A 17,763-nucleotide genomic window follows, 5' to 3' on the forward strand; every position below is an offset into this window, starting at 1 on the left:
GCTGACTGTGTGGTAAATGAAGGTGATCATGACAATGGATTTGTTACAAATGGGGATTGGTTCAATAGTTTCAAAGTGAGGTCAAATATGCATTCCTCATAAAGACTAAGCATGATTTGTCCATTACTTGGACATTTGTCAACAGGAGACTTTGTATGTCTTATTCTGTTCACAGAACCCATCCTGCTAAAGGAAAATACTGTGAGCTTTGTTTTCAGTTGTTTGCAATAGTGGAATGTTTTCAACAAATGCAAGTAATAGAAAATTGTGTGGGAATAAAGCATGTCTACTTTATCACATTTAAACTGCAACCACTCATTGCTTGTCTGTGTAGCATCTGATAACATGAATAATTTTTCTCCTCAAGGACTATGAGCAGGGAGCGGCTCTGTTTGGAGCTTAATGTGACTACACTGAAATGTGGTCTTATTAGAGCTAATGTCAGTGAACCTGTCAAATTCAACATCAAGTTCTGTCATTGTCTCTGTAGCAATGAGGTATTACTTTGATTGATCTGCATAGTTGCCAACTGTTGGACATCACTCAGCTTTTCCCTGGGCTTTGGACGAATTTATGGCTATCAATCATCATATATATGTGGGAAATTCTTCATCTGGAACGTCCTGTGGCATTAATAGTACTGAATCTCCAGTGATTTGAGCCAAAAGTGCTGGCTTATAATGTATCACCTGTGATATTGCAAGGGATATTTGCACTTTAAGTTATATTTCACAGTTTAATGGAGTCACAATATACTAGTTCATGCTTTGAGTAGCAGAGATTTGAACATTTATATATTCAGTGTTTATAAAACTTTAAAAATTTGCCTTTAAACTGTAAAGCAATGAGGCATGAAATCGTGAAGCATGAAATATTTTACTGATAATAGTTGCTAATATAATATTAATGGTTCTAAATACAAGCCACTCTGATTTTTTTTTAATTCTTAACATATAGAATGCCTTGTAGAAGAGAATATTTCAAAAGCTCCCTGTTGGGGAAACAAGAAATTGATAAACATAAAGCATCTGAATGAAATAATGAGGTACTTCTGACTATAAACATTGACGTTGAGAACTCTAACTAGCTTTCTCCAGATTAATGTTCCATAATCTGTCTGTATAGATGATTAATTAATTTATCAATAACCTTAAAATTTCAACTTGTTGATATTTTCACACATTAGACTGTTAAAGTTGGCAATTCAATTCCACAACTGCTCTAAGGAAGAAAGATGACATTATCTTCTCCCATCTTCTCAGAAACCTGTAAAAGGTCCCATGAGTCTGAATCACTTCACCAGTAGTAGGATTTGGGGGTCAGAACAGGTTTTAAAACTATAAAATTATGATCTTCATCTAGCTTTCCTCAAATCTGAAGATATTACAAAATCAGAACACAATCATACGATAATAGGATTGGAGCCTTGTCTGACCTCTGCATAATGGACTTTGTTGGAGCTTCCTTCTCCTTTGTAGAGGCAGAGGAGATCAGCTATGTATTTTACTAAGTTGGTTTCTGCAAAGATCATGGGAAGTGAAATGTTGAGTCTTAGATTCTGGCTTTGTTTATTCCTACCTTAAGTGGAGTCAAGGAATGCAATGAATGCCAAGTTGAAGTTCAGGGAAGTAAAGCACCTTTTGGACTTTTGTGAAGCAAAACTTATGCTATTTAGTGAAAATGGCTCATAGGAGTCCAGACCCTGGTTCATTCCTGCCAGCAGCCTAAGGCCATATTGCATATGACTTGAGTAGTCTATATAAGAAACGTTTGATTATAATATTTATTTCTCCTTTTTACAGTTATTGAAATAATGTGATATAAATAAATATTATAAATAATTTTTAGAGAGAACTTTTAAGCCTGTGCCCTTTTATCCTTTTTCAATTGGATCCTGTAAAAGGGACATTATAAGTTAGTTGGAGGAAATGGCTTTTTGTTAAAGCCAAAGTAGAAGCCTGAGAAAAGGTAAACCCCACCCTTGAGTGTCAGGATATTTTCAGTAGAAAAGACATGCAACTAGAACTGTTGGGAGAGTTAAGAAAAACAATAACTGGCTTTTGCTTTATATATCTTGAGTAAGAGGTTTTCCTGTTTATGAACCGAGGCTGGGAAGATCCATCCTATGAGATAGCTCTCCCCTCTGGGCTTGAAGATTAAAGAGAGTCAGTGGGCAGACTGAAACACTCACTAGGTGATCACCTGAATTCACTTGGTGAGAAGAAGTAGCGCAAACCCAGTAATGGAGAGAAAGGTAGCATCGGGCCACTGACATCCTTGGATTGGTTCACACGGACCAGACGAGAGATGAAAATGGGATGGCTGGTCTGAAGTTTAAAGAGTGGCACGGAAGCTGAGCTGATGGCATGACTTAGCCAGAGAGGGTTGGGGTGGGGGGTGGGGAGATATGAAGGGACAGTATTCTGAAGTGGTGGACTCATACAGGGAACTTTCCGGCTTGTTGTGGCATTCATTGACTGCTTGCACTGGCTAAGTCTGAGTGGACCAGAACCCAACCAGATGAGGAAGAAGATATTTGACTCTGTGAGCTGGTGTATGTTGCTTGCTACTTGATGAATGACCTCATCTACATTTGACTTTACTTATGGATGCACACACAAGGTTCCGAATGTAATGAATAGAAAAGAATATGCTTTTCTCCTCAGAGCACTGAATTGATAGAAATGGTCAGTCTTGAAATTAGAAACCCAAAATGGAGGTGGAGGTGGAAGTGGGTAAGTGAAAGATAAATGCATGAAATATTTAGTTTACAAACTTTCACTAGTAGGGGAAGATGTGGAAAGGATTTTAAGATTAGTTGTATATGTTCAGAAGGCTGCAATTTTTAGGCATGGAATATTTTTATTTTGTTCACATAAAGAATATAAGATTTAAATGGGATTTGTGGATTTTCCAGATGTATGTATTTTAGTTGTATACTATTAAGCACAAATATGATTTTTTAAAAATTTTCTCTGGAGATTATGTATGTTTAAAGAGTTGTGAACAGGTGTCATATTGACAAAGAGTCATCTGTGGAAATTGGATGTTTTGTCAACTTGCCTTTGTGTCAGGACGAAGTCCAACCTCTCAGCCAGGACGCAGTCTGATGATTCCTTCTGAGAGGTGTGGCCTTCTTATAAGAGAAAAACTGGGAACTCCCCTCTCGCTGCTCCTTCACCTTCCTGCTTAGTGGGGCTCCGTGCCTGCTTTAACGGGTGACCCACATGGGCCACCTGATCCTAAGATCTGCTGTCACCCTGCCATGTTTTCACTGACTTGCATCCTAGCTTTGTTACCTTTCCGCGTTATTGCCCTGGAGTTATGAGAGTGTGAAGAGGGATCTGCCTACCACTGAACTCTGGATTCAAGTTGGACTGAGCTGAGACACTTTCTTGATATAAGATTACTTCTAGATATAAAGTTCTTTGATGCATGTATGATGGTCACTGGTTTTGTTTCTCAAGACCAGGCAGCCAAATACAGATGGCGAGGCTTCATCTCACATAGTTTGGATGTTATCAGGAGAGACCTCTCCCAGAAGGCTCTCATGCTTGATAAAGTGGAGGACAGTGACAAAAAGGGAGCCCCTCCACAAGATGCATTGACAGAGTGGTGGCAACAAAGCTCCCCGCAAATGAGAACACTTGTGAGGGTGGCGCCGGACTAGGCGTTGCTTCATTCTGTGGTTCATAAGGTCCCTGTCAGTCAGAACTGCTCACCAACCTGACAACAAACAGCATCCTAACGGAAAGAGTTACTTTAGTTGTTCAGTTCTGCTATAACAGAAACACCACAAAGGGAAGGCGTTAGCAAATAGACATTTATTCTTTCAGCTCAGAAGTGAAGACATTCAAATTTAGAGAGCCAGCTCAGCAGATTTCCTCGGTCTGCTCTGGAGAAATGTCCTTGTCTTTAATCTCTCCTGATTTGAGAGGGCTCATAATGTACAGACTTGGGTCCAAAAGATGTGCTATGTCTTGATGGTAATAGGTCTTTCTCTCTCTGCTGGCTTCTTTTATTTGATCTCTTGTAAGATAAAAGTGTTTTAGGTCATACCCAGGGGAAACTCCTCTTAAATTAATATTATTAGATTTGTGATAGCATTACGTTCCTTGGTGGTGGTGTAGTTATTTGTTGGGCTGCGATCCACAGGATTGGCAGTTCAAAATTACCATCAGCACAATGGGAAGAAGAGTGAGCTGTATACTCCTGTAAACAGTTCCAGTCTAGGACACCCGCAGGGCATTGCTATAAGTCAGCGCTGACTCAATGGCAGTGAGTTTGGTATGATAAGATTAATAGTGTTGCACTTACTCTCAATTCTCTCATGATTGAATGGAGTGTCACATCAGAGTGCACTGTAGTGCACCATTACATAACTATGAAAGTACAGAATTGCATGAATACTAACTACTGAGGAAAATTCCATAGCCACATTGACACATATTTAGGAAAGGAGGCACAAACCAATCCATAACTCGAACAATGATTTATGTTGGTGCTAGCTACTTTTGAGTAGATTTTAACTCATAAAAATCACATGTAACATAGTGGAACTCCCCCACAGAGTTCTCTAAAATAATATAATTATGGAAGCAAATGGCAAGATTCTTCTCCTTTGGAGCTGTAAGCATTTAACCATTGTGCAAGAAGGGTTTGTTAAATCTCGACTGGTATTTAACCTGTTACTAATTATTTTTGCTTCATACAAGAGAAATATACTTAAAATCTTATTCACCATTCTATGTAATATGAGTATTGATTGAAGAGAATTCAATATAAAGGTAGTAGGAAGATCAGAGAAAAACAGGCAGAAAAAGTCCTCTACATGATACACAATTAAATGTATGCGTTCAGAAACTATCCCAGTCTAATTCGTTATCTTGAAATGGGTAAAATTTCAGACCTTTTGTAGTTCTTTACAAATTTTATATTGAGATGATGATGTCCCATTCTTCAGCCTATTCACAAAGTTGTTTTCTTTGATCCCATTGTTGCAGCTACTGTGTTAATCCCCCTGGTTGACTGTCTTCCTGTTTTTCATAGACCTGACAATTTACATCCCTGATGGTCTTTTTCAGGAACTTGTCTCTCTTGATGATTTTGTCAAAGGAAGCGAGGCGATACCTTGCCATCCTGCTTCAAAGGAAATATTCTTGCTATTCTTCTTCCAGATCTGTTTGGTCCGTTGGCAGTTCAGGGTACTTTCAATATGCCTTGACAGCGTCATAATTCAAAGGCATCAATTCTTCTCCAGCGCGGACAGAGAGAGTCTTCTGCTGAGCTGGCTCTCTAAATTTGAACGTCTTCCCTTCTGAACTGAAAGAATAAATGTCAATTTGCTAATGCCATCCATTTGCGGGGCCTCTGTTATAGCAGAACTGAACAACTAAACGAACTCTTTTCAGTAACGTGTTGTTAGTTGTCAGATTGTTGAGCAGTTCTGACTGACAGTCTTCCTTCTTCAGTGTTTCTTAGTCCATGTCCACATTTTCACATGCATATGTGGGACATACTCAAGGTCAGATTTTTGCTCTGGTAGACTTGTTTTAATTTTCTTTGATTTCAATTTGAACTTAGAAATGACTGTTCCAGAATCAGCCCTAGCCTCCTTTTAGTTGCTGATATTGAGCTTCTCCACTGCCTCTTCCCACAGATGTAGACACTTTGATTCCTGTGTATTACATCTTGTGACCATTTATGTTGTGACAATGAAAAAGTTGTTGGACATGCTAAATTATATCATGAGTGTGCCTGCCCTACCCGCCCACCTCCAAAAAGAGCAAAATAAACAAACAAACAAAAACAACCCAGCTCACTGCCTTGCAATCAATGGTGACTCCTACTAACTCTCTAGGACAGGGAAGAGATCGTTCTGTGAGTTCCAAGACTGTCATCGTGTAAAGCCCAGTCTGCCTTCTGTGGAGGGACTGGTGGTCCTGCAATACAGACCCTGTGGTTAGCAGTCCAATGCATAACCACTACACTACCAGAGCTTCTCATGCTGAGTGCAGGGTCAGCAAATTATTTCACTTGATCATCTAGCCAAAATGCCTAGCTCCCACCAAAGGGAGCTACATGGATCTGATAAGAATGGGAGGGAAGATACTGATAGGATTCACCTGTGAGTAACTATGAATAGAATTCCCTGGAATGACGTCCTGTTGTTTATTTCATGGACCCTCTGAAAAGCACGAGGAGGTATTTCATTACCAGCAAGAACCAAGAGTGGAACCAAGATCCCTGTGCGGTGAACCTCCTGGATCCAGAAGACAACAGAACCAGAAGCCAGAGCATGGAACAGAGTGGTGTACTTCTCAGACCACAGAGCAAGTAAAGTAGTGATCTCCTAGGAAGGAGGCTAGCTTATGGAATGGGGTGCCTCTGGACACTAAATTGGGGAAGCTGCACTTGCTGACCCACGGAGCCTAAGCTAAATGCCTTGATTTGAGGCTTACAGTGGGGTGGTATGCTCCTTGGGGCATTTGTTAGCAGATATCTAAATAAAACTAAATGCTAAGAATTTCTTATGAGTATTGAACTTGTTAACATCCTAATGAAAACAATTTAATCATGAATTTTGTGTATGAATTCTGTGTAGCCCTTATAATAGCTATCAGACCCAAGAGAGGAAGTAGAGAATGCCAATTATGACAGGAGTGTGAGTTCTCCAGGTTCATTTCTATCACCAAGGGCATATGTCCCAGCCATCATGCCTTCCGCTTTGTTTTCAACATGTGCATTCCAGTGACCAATAATTACCAATGTATTGATGTGTTTGATCAATTTCATACTGGAGAAGTTGGCAGTGCCTTTCAAATTCATACATCACTAGATTTAATGCTTGGTACATACATTTGAAAAATGTCGTTCAAATTGGATTTCTATTATTTTGTCATACAGTGGGGTTTTGCCTATTGCTATGATGCTAGAAACTATGCCATCAGTATTTCTCATAACTCCAGAGTAACCCAGGGTGAATGGGAATTAGCCACTGAAAACCTGATGAATAGTAGTAAAATATTGTCTGGAAGAGTGTGCAAGATGAGCCCCTTAAGCAAGAAAGCCTTAAAAATAAGGTTCAGGAAAATCTGCTTTATCAAAGTAGAATTGACAATAATCACGTGAATATTGTGAAGATTTCAAGACTGACATTTGTTGATGGAGCATGATTAAAAATAAGGAGAATTGGTTGCCCACATCTATTAACAATAAGAATGGGTCATGTATGAAGTATGAATGCTGAAAAATTAGAAATCAACCAAATTGATATGAAACTAATGAGCTGAAATTGACTAGTATGGACCCTTTTGAATGAGACTGTTATTTGACTGCTATGCTGGGAATGATAAGTTCATAGGAAAGGTGTGCATTCTTTGTAAATAAATTGTGTCAAAATTACTTTATTTTTCTACTTTTCAACTTTAAATAAATGTTGTTGTTGTTAGGTGCCATCAAATCCGTTCAGACCCATAGCAGCCCTATGCACAACAGAACAAAACATTGCCCCGTCCTGAGTCATCCTCAAAACCGTGCCTATACTTGAACCCACTGTAGCAGCCATGGCATCAATTCATCTCCTGAAGGTCCTTCTTCTCCTTTCCTGTCCCTCGACTTTATCAAACATGATCTCCTTCTCCCAGGACTGGTCTCTCTTGACAACATATCCAAAGTAAGTAAGAGGAAGTCCTGTCATCCTTGCCTCCAATGAACAGTCTGACCTTACTGCTTCCAAGACAGGTTATCCTACACACCATGGCACTTTCAATATTCTTGTCCGGTACACAATTAAAATACATTGATCCTCCTTTGGTCTTCTTTATTCAACGTTTGGCATAATAAATACAGATTCAAATATTCCGAAACCCCAAATTAGTCTTAAACGGTTCAAACATATTTATTAAAATTAGAAGGTTCAAGCAAAAGCAATACAAGATAGCATCCAGCATGGGCTGGGCATAAAAGTCCCTTGCAATTTCTGACTTTTGGAAGAAGGCCAGAAAGCAGTAGGAGATGACACATTTAGCTAGAGTCCAGAAGTTAATGAAGAAATGACTGTACAAGATGGACAGAGATGAAAACTGGGTTTCCAAGAACAGTTTACAAAACTGGATATACAGTTTTAAAATAGAATGTGGACCTAAATACCCAGAAGCAGCCCCCATTGTAAGATTTGTAATTAAAATTAGCATGAATGGAGTTCATGGTTCTAATGCAGTGGTGGACCCAAGAGCCATATCAGTGTTAGCAAAATGGCAGAATTACTAGGGCGTCAAGGTTGTCCTGCAAGAGCTCCAGCACCTAATGGTGTCTAAGGAAAATCTGAAATTTCCTCAGTTGCCTGAAGTACAGTGTTGCAGCAATTATTCACCAAGAAAAACCACAAACACTCCACTCTCGTCATTTGATTTAAGAAATATTCATTTCCCACAGTGCTATACTTTATAGATACATCTTGTAGACTTCAAAGTACTAGAAAGGAAACTCCCATTCATGGGCAAGTTATCTTAAGATACTGCACAGGACAACAATATTTTGTCAATTTGAAATGTATAAGCTATGCTATAACAACTACAACAACAAAATTTTAAATGTTCCAGTCTTGTTTTAAAGGTCTCATTTTCTCCAGCTATGGATAGAAACTCTTAAAGAAAAGTTAGACTTTTTCCCAGAAAGAAATTTTGAACCAATATAATCTCTGGATTATCCATTGGCTTCTATATATTACATAAGTTTTGAAATATTTTGTGTGGAATTTGAAGAAGAAAAATTTGGATCTTCAAAATATTTATGAAAATTACTGTTAAGTCTTACATTTGGGGCATTCTAAATTGCCCTCAAACTTTCCATATGACTTGCCTTGTCAGTTTCTTTTTTTATTTTCCACTCATCTCAAACTGTATTCTAGCTTTTTAATATCCAAAATGTAATCTCCGCATATATTTCACAATCTCTCATAGCAAAAATGAAGACCCACTGCCATCTAGTTGACTTTAACTCAGTGATTCTATGGGACAGAGAAGAAATGCCCATATGTGTTTCCAGACTCTTAAATCTTTTAAAGGATTCACAGTGACTGGTGGGTCTGAACCACTGATTGTCAATTCCATGTGTAGCCAACTAGCCACTGTAGATCCAAATACAGCTTCCCTCGGAAGACCCTTAGTACTTAATTATTTTCAAAAATTTTACCTTTTTTGTCTCATTCTGTAATGTATGGGTCTGAATTCCCCACATACTTAAAACTAGCATGATAAAGTAAAAAATCAGTATAACTTAAAAGCTAAAAATATAGTAGAACACCAGATCAAAGAAACTAGAGTTGATTGGCTCACTCAATGCAGTTTTCTGAATCAGTACCAGAAAAAATGTTATTTGTGTTTTAAGAGCTAAAAACTCAAAATCTAAACTAATTGTCATCAATTCTATGCCAATTGATAGAAAACCTCTAGGACATAATAGAACTGCCCCTGTGATTCTCTGAGACTGTAACTTTTTATGGGAGTAAAAAGGCAAATCTTTCTCCATTAGAGTGCCTGGTGGTTTCAAACTGCTAGCCTTGAGGTTAACAGCCCAAGACGTAACCACTCCACCACCAAGGCATCTCCATTTGTCCACCATACCTATAGAATTATGAAATTTAATTATTCATTTACCACACATAATTCATTATTAGCTTAGTATTGAGAAATTTAATGATGCACTTACCATATATAGATTATTTAATATTAACTTAGTTCATTTTGTGGACATTTCATGATTGAACAGTAGCTTATAAAAATATGCTATTAGATTCAGTTTGAAATCAATGAAATATTTTTGACAGTGACTTACTCTTTCAGAAATAATAAATGATTGTTAGAAGCAGGTGGTGTTCATTTTTTAAAAAATATACAAGATTGTCAAAATATTTATTTTATAAAAATATTTACCATTTAAAGTTCTGAAATGAAATCACTTAGCAATGTTGATAGCCATTGATTATACAGTGGTCTTTCATTATCCTTTATTTCATATTTATTGTGATAGTTAACTCTTTGTGCGCCAACATGATACCTGTAAGAAACTATGGATGGGATTTAGCCTGTCAATGAGGTCACAGCCTGATGACCTCCCTTGGAAGTACAGCTGAGATATCTGGCTCTCTGGAGGCTGGCCTCTCTCTCTGCCTTGACCTACCTGCTTCCTCACCCTGATCATGCCAGAGCCCTGGGTATTTTTCACTATGGATTTACATAACTTTGCACCCACCGGCTTGTGACATTTCCGCATTCTGCATCATTGACTGTGCCTGTGTGTGTCTGAGGAAGGACTCATGGCTTAGTATCATACTTATGAACCTGATTTGGACTCTACTTGGATGTTTCTGATATATATTTACTTTTTGAAGTAAAGTTCTTTCTTCCACTTGTATGAGTGTCACTGGACTTGTTTCTTTTGACAATCAGGACTATAACATTATGATTCCTGGGGAACAGGCTACTAGAGAAACAAATCTTGAAGACAGAGAGTCAGAGAGTTGAGGTTTGTCTGGCCTCTGCCTTATCACAGTTTTTCTTTTTTGGCTAGCTGAAGGTCAGATAAGGCCACACTGTTTACTCAGTTGGTTTCTGTAAAGCATATGGAAAGTGAAGGTTTTGATTCCTAGAACTTTTATTTTGTTACTGTGTTAGTCTGGGTGGACTAGAGAAACAAATCCATAGAAACACATATGTGTATACGCAAGAGGTTTATATACAAGAGCAGTTGTAGAAAGTGATAAAAAAAAAAAAACTGAGTAGTGGATATTGAGAAAACATCCCAGCCCCATCCAGATCAAGTCCATAAGTCTGATATTAGCCCATATGTCCAATATCGATCAATGAAGTCCTTTACAGACTCACGAAACAAATGCAGTGATGCTGAAAACAGCAAGATCACAGGCCAGTGGGTTAAAGTCAGTGGCAGTAGGAGCATCTCAGCGCTCACAGGGGGTCTCCATGTGGCTCCTCTAGTTCCCAGGGATGCATCAAGGTAGTGCAATGTGGCTTCTCCTCAGGAGAAGTGAGCAGGAAGTGAGCAGAGAGAGTGTTGTCTCCTGCCTCCCAGGAGGAAAATAAGGAGTTACAAGAATTCTCAGGAGAAGGACATGCCCATACAGAGGCCTCATTGGCTATGACCTGATTGACAGACTACATTCCACTCTTCACTTTTAATCCTCAAATTGACAAACAATTATACCAAGTTATTCCTAACTGAAATGGCTAAAATCAATGTAATGAATTTCTTGAACATCTCTGATGCCAAGATGCTTAGTCAAAATGGCTGACCAAAAACCAGGCCAAGCTTGATGGAGCAATAATGCATATGAATGGGATAGTTTAGATCTTAAAGGATGAATTTTACTGTTTTACGAATTATGTTTAAGATATGGCTGTACCAGGATAATACTGATTTTTTTCTACCGACTCATTCACATAATGTGTGATAGAAATGATTATTAGGAGGTATGAATCTGTAGGGTTTGTAAGCCCACTGCCTTCAGCCACTAAATTGGTTTTGTTAAATGAGTATAGGAAATGCCTGCAAAGAAGACTTAGAAAAAATAAGCCTCACTCAATGCCTTGAGTTCTCAGGATATTTGCATTTAAAAAGTCTTGCTGAAAGAGTTATTAGCAGGCTGAAATTATTTAAAAAAACAAACAAATAGTATCCATTAGGCCTTTTTGGATTTTGAACTGCTGGCTTGCTCCTGAAGCTGAAAAACTCTGGACCATGAAGGAACTCTCTTCTCTAAAATGGATTGTTTGTTACAGGGAGCCCGTGGGCAGCCTGCAATGCTCACTAGTTGACCACCTGGGTCCTCTTGTTGAGTGGAAGTGGGTGAAATGCAGCAATAGAGAGATGAGTTGAGTCTGGCCACTGACACTCATGGACCTGGTTCACAGAGATAAGAGTGGATTGGCTGGTCTGAAGTTTAAATAGTTGAGCAGAACTTCAGCCTAGGTGAAGGGTGCTAGGTTGCTGGTTTGTGAAGAGGCCCATTGAAAAACAAGGTGGCCAATGAAGACCTTGGCGAGGTTATGCCAGGCAGCCCACATTGAGTTGACGGGAACCTGATTCTTGAGTCTGTGAATTGATGCATCCTGCTGTTAACTTTATGTTCAGCCTGTCCAGATTTTACTTTGCTCATGGTTACAGACTGACCTGAAGAACATAAAAAACATGCTTGTCTCCTCAGAGCATTGGGTTGATAGAAAAGGGCAGTATTGAAATTTGATATCCAAAATGGAGGGAGATAAAGGCATGAAAATTTGATATACAAATTTTCATAGGTGGGAGGAGATGTTGACAAGATTATAGGAATAAAATGTAGCTGTTCACATACCTGCAATTGTTAGACATAAAGTTTTGTTTTCTTTTGTTCACTTATAGAATATTATGTTTAAATGGGGCTAGCACATTTTCAGTTATACATATTTTAATAGTATCCTATTAGGCACAAACATGATTTTGTTAAAAATTTATGTATGGGTAAAAGAATTGTGCGCAAATGCCACACCTGTAAGAAGATTTGTGGAGTTTGGACTGTTAATCAGGTCACAGACTGATGACCTCCCTTGAAGGTGCGACCAAGACATGTAGCTCTCTGGAGACCAACTTCTCTGTTCTCTGCCTTGATCTCCTGCGTGCCGACACCGAGAGCTGCAGGATCACTGCAATGTTTTCCACTGACTTTGGCTCCACACAACTTTGCACCTACTGGTCTGTGATATTCCTGGATTGGGCTGGGGCGTTTAATTGCTTTTGTTTTTGTTGTTTTGCTTTGTTTGTGGGTTTGTTATATTTCTTGACATATAATTACTTCTTGATATAAAGCTCTTTCTTACACATATATGAGAATCCCTGGATTTCTTTTTCTAGTCAACCGGGCCGAACACATTTATTAATATAAAATATTAGACATGGATTGAAAGGGACCATTCAAACTAAGCTTAAATAGAAGAAAAATAAAGATTTTATAAAACCCATATATACGTTATTTTTTATTCTTAAGACCAAATGCAGGATATATATACACACACATATGTATATATATATATGTATGTATATATATATACATTTATATATGTGTATATATATGTATATATACATATATATATATATTCCTGAATCACATTCACTTTCTTCTTTTAATAAAGCATAGTTTCCCTATTTTAAAATATCATGTAATTTTCATGAAAATCCCCTAAAGCATTATATTAATAGGATATTATTTTATCTGAGTAACTTTATAATTTGCTGACTGATATACATTTAAAGATGTTTTGAGATATAGTGAAGTGAAATATGAACAGAATTAATGCTTCTTTATTTAAAACAGAAGGTAAGATGCTGTATATTCTAAATATTTACATATGAAATTTCTATATTTGTTCACAAAACCTATAAACACAATGGCAGGATTTTTAGAAGTCATATTTACAAGAACACATGGAACAAGGGATCTCATTGCTGATGTCAGACGGATGTTGGCTCAAACGAGAGAATACCAGGACATTTTTTCCTTCTGTTTAATTGGCTAGGCCATGGCATTTGATTGTGTGGACTATAACAAACTATGGATAGCCTGAGAAGAATGGGAATGCAAAGACACTTCATTGTGCTCATGTGATCAAAAAGCATTTGTGTAAACAGAACAAGGTGGTTTAAAATCAGAAAAGATGTGAGTCTGTTGTAGGGTTATTTCCTCTCACCATATTTATTCAATCTGTATGCTGAGCATATAATCAGAGATGTTGGATTACAGGAAAAATAATGTGGCCTCAGGATTGGAAGAAAGCTTACAAACAATGTTTGATATGCAAAAGGCACTACTGTGCTTGCTAAAAGTGAGGAGGATTTGTACTGTGCTTGCTAAAAGTGAGGAGGATTTGTAATCAAAGACTACAGCCTTCATTATGGATTTCAAGTCAATATTAAAAATACTATAGGTAACATCATAATAAATGTAGATAAAATTGAGTGATCAAGGATTTTACCTTACTTGGACCCACAATCAATAGATCCACAATCAATGCTCATGTAGCATACGTCAAGAGATCAAAGAATGCAGCCCAAAGGTAAATCTTCCTCACAACTTTTTCAGAGTATTGGAAAGCAAGGATGTTACTTCAAGTCTAAGGTGCATGCCATGGTATTTTCAATTACCGTATATGCACGTGAAAGGTGGACACTGAATAAGGAAGACTGAAGAATAGATGCGTTTGAACTGTGGTGCTGGACAACAATATTGAAAGTTAAATGGACTGCTAAAAACAAACCTGTCTGCCTCAGAAGAAGGGGGCGACTTCATCTTACAAAATTTGGACATGGTGTAAAGAGACACCGTACGGTGGAGAAGGACATCATGCTTGGTCAAGTAGAGTGTATCAGAGAAAAAGAAGGTCCTCAGGAAGATAGCTTGACAGTGACAGCAACACTGAGACCAAGCATAGGGACAGTTGTGAGGAAGGCCAGACCAGGGTCTAGGTTGTTCTGTCGTGTATATATATCACCACTAGAAGTCAGATCCCCCTCAGCGGCACCTAAAACAACAAAAACAAAAATAAGCAAGGGAATACTGCATGGTTTTAATTCGGAAATTTGTGTGTTAGGGTTTTGTCTTCTCATCATAATTATTTAATCTATAAACTGAGCAGAACAATCAGTGCAATGGGACTATATGCAGAAGAGTGAAGAATCAGGATAGGGGGAAGGCTTTTTAACAACCTGTGGTGTGCAGATGGCACCACCTTGCTTGCTAAAAGTGGGGAAGACTGAACCCCTTCCTGCTGAAGATTGTAGCTTCATCCGTATTGCTGCTTCAATATGGATTGCAATCCAATGTAGAAAATGCAAATTCTCACAACTGGACGGATAGGTCACAGTATGATAAAAGGAGAAAAGGATAAAGTTTTCAAGGATTTCATCTTGCTTTAATCTGCAACCAATGCTCATAGCAGCAATGTTCAATGGACCAATTGATGCATTGCACTGAGTAAATCTGCTGCATATGACAGCAATAAACTTGTTAAAAGCACAGGTGTTAATATGAGGACTAAGTTCATGCTGATCTAAGACATGATATATTTAGTGACTGTGATAGTTACATAATCTGGTGTCAATTTTGGATTTGAGAGGATTAAGAATGAAGGGGTAGAGCATAGTCTGTCAAATGGGTTATAGACACTGAGGACTCTGTGTGGGCGTGGCCTTCTCCTGAGAATTCTGTGAATTTCCTCTTCGGATGCGGGAGACTCTCTCTCTCTCTCAGTTCACTTCCTTGGAGACTCTTGACTGACAAATCTGACTCCCTGTGAGACTTCCCTGAGGAGAAGCCCCATGGACCTACCCTGATGTAGCCATAACCCTGGATCTGGAGAAGCCCTGTAGAGACCCCTGCCAGTGCTGAGATGCTTACAAGGTGACTGGATCTACCAGACTTCTGACCCACTGGTCAATGATCTTCCTGCATTCAGCATCATTGCTTGTGTTTTGTGAGTCTGAAGAGGACTTTATAGATTGGTGTTGGACATATGGGCTAATATCAGATTTAAGGACTTGATCTGGACTGGGTTGAGGTACTTTTTTAATGTACAATTACCCTTAATATAAAACTCTCTCTTATACACATATGAGTTTCTATGGATTTGTTTCTCTAGAGTCTACCAGGACTAACATAGTGGCCTTATATACACAGGAAAGTTGGACATTGAATAATGAGAGAAGTATCAATGCATCTAAATTTTGCTGCTGGTCAGAAGTTTGAAATTACCAAGGACTGCAAAAGAACAAACAAATTTCTCCTGGAAAAGTACAGATAAAAAACTTCTTAGAAGCAAAGATGACAAGACTTCATCACATACATTGCAAATGTTGTCAGGAGAGACCAGTCCTTTAAAAATAGCATCGTATGTGGTGAAATAAAGGAACAGCAAAAGGAGGAAAACTCTCAACAAGATGGATTGACACAGTGGCCTGAGAAAATGGGCTCAAGACAAAGGATATTGAGAACAGTGGTGTACCAATTCTTGTTTCCTTCTGGTATGCATAGGGTAGCTACCAGTCAGAACCTATTCAAGAAAACCTAACAACATGATTGTGTAGCAATATTTCTTGACTTACCCTCATATTATCATTGATAATTCTTTAGGTATTTTCTTTTCAGGGGGGGAGGGGAAAGGGAAAAAAAAACCAGGATATGTGATGGGGGCATAGGGCACTGGCCATCCAAGGGAAGGGTATTGTTTGTGTCTCCACAGGGAAAGAGGGACCACATTTAAAGTCAGTGCCAGACAAATCCAGCTTGTTGCCAAGGACTGGGGAGCCAGTGGAGGGTCCTGAGTGCTCAGTCCCCATGCCAGCTATGTGGACAACAGCCCCTCCCCCCAGAAGAATCTACTTGAGAGGAAGGCACAGAAGCTGCATCTAGAGGAGAGGGGCATGTCTAATCAGAGCAAATGGAATCACTTAAGGAGAGGAAAAGAGAGTGGAGCACATCCAGACCCACCAGCCCTGGAAGACGACATCCCCACTCTGAACAGCCAATGGACAGAGTGGACAATATGGTGACCCCACCACGAGACACACTGTCCCTTGATGGCCTGGGCTCTAAAGGGGACAAAACTAGAGATTCAGTGTCAGGACTGGCCCAGACTGACCCTGAGACACCTAGGCAAACCACAAAAAGCGTGCAGCAGAGCAATTGTGGGAGCAGAGCAGAGAGCACCCAAGAGAGCACAAAGGACAGACTCAGGTGCCAGAGCATGGTACCCCATCAGTCCTGACTGAAGGACATGCCTAGAGATCAAAAATCAGAACTTGATATATTTACAGGCTTTTCTTTCTGCTTAAAATTTTTTTCTTTTAATTAATTTATTCTTCGATGGGCAATTGGTTTCCTTTTTAAAAAAAAATAAATAATCATTTTATTAGGGGCTCATACAATTCATCACAATCCATACATAGGTCATTTGTGTCCAGCACATTAGTATATATGTAGACTTCATCATTCTCACAACACCCACTTTCCATTTGAGCCCTTGGTGTCAGCTCATTTTTCTGCCTCCCCCCCTCCGCTCCCCCCTCCCCCTTGATAATTTATAAATTATTATTCTTTTATCATATCTTACCCCATCCAATGTCTCCCTCACCCACTTCTCCGCTGTCCATCCCTCAGGGAGAAGGCCATATGTAGACCTTGTCATCTGTTCATCTTTCTCCCTCACCTTCCCTCCACCTTCCCACTATCGCCACTCTCTCCTGGGAGGTTCATCTGTCCTGGGTTCACTGTATTTCCAGTTCCTATCTGTGCCAGTGTACATCCTCCGGTCCAGCCGGATATGTAAGGTAGAATTGGGTTCATGGTAGTGGGGAGGAGGAAGCATTTAAGGACTAGAGGACAACTTCATATTTCATTGTTACTCTGATTTGCTCCTCTCCTACCTGCAGGACAAAGGGGGTGCATTAGCAAAAGTGGTGAAGAAAGCACATAGTGCCCGGCTATCAAATGATACAGCACCTGGGGTCTTAAAGGCTTGAAGAGAAACAGGCGGCCATCTAACTAAGAAATAACAAAACCCACAAGGAGGAAGCACACCAGCCTACTCTGACACGAATGCTGAAGACAAAGCGAGTACATAAGCAAATTCGGTGAAGAAAGCTAATGGTACCAAGCTGTCAAATTATACAGAACCTGGGGTCCCACATGCTGGAAGATAAACAAGGGGTCATCTAACT

The 17,763-nt window shown here is 39.1% G+C and overlaps 1 pseudogene; it reads left to right on the forward strand.

Moving 5' to 3' along the window:
* Positions 1–2,713: 2,713 nt before the first annotated feature.
* On the forward strand, positions 2,714–8,451 carry LOC105979560 (annotated as a pseudogene).
* Positions 8,452–17,763: the final 9,312 nt, after the last annotated feature.

Source organism: Echinops telfairi, unplaced genomic scaffold, assembly GCF_000313985.2.
Source record: "Echinops telfairi isolate 266 unplaced genomic scaffold, ASM31398v2 ScPeMD7_7469;HRSCAF=8507_0, whole genome shotgun sequence".
Lineage (NCBI taxonomy): Eukaryota > Metazoa > Chordata > Mammalia > Afrosoricida > Tenrecidae > Echinops > Echinops telfairi.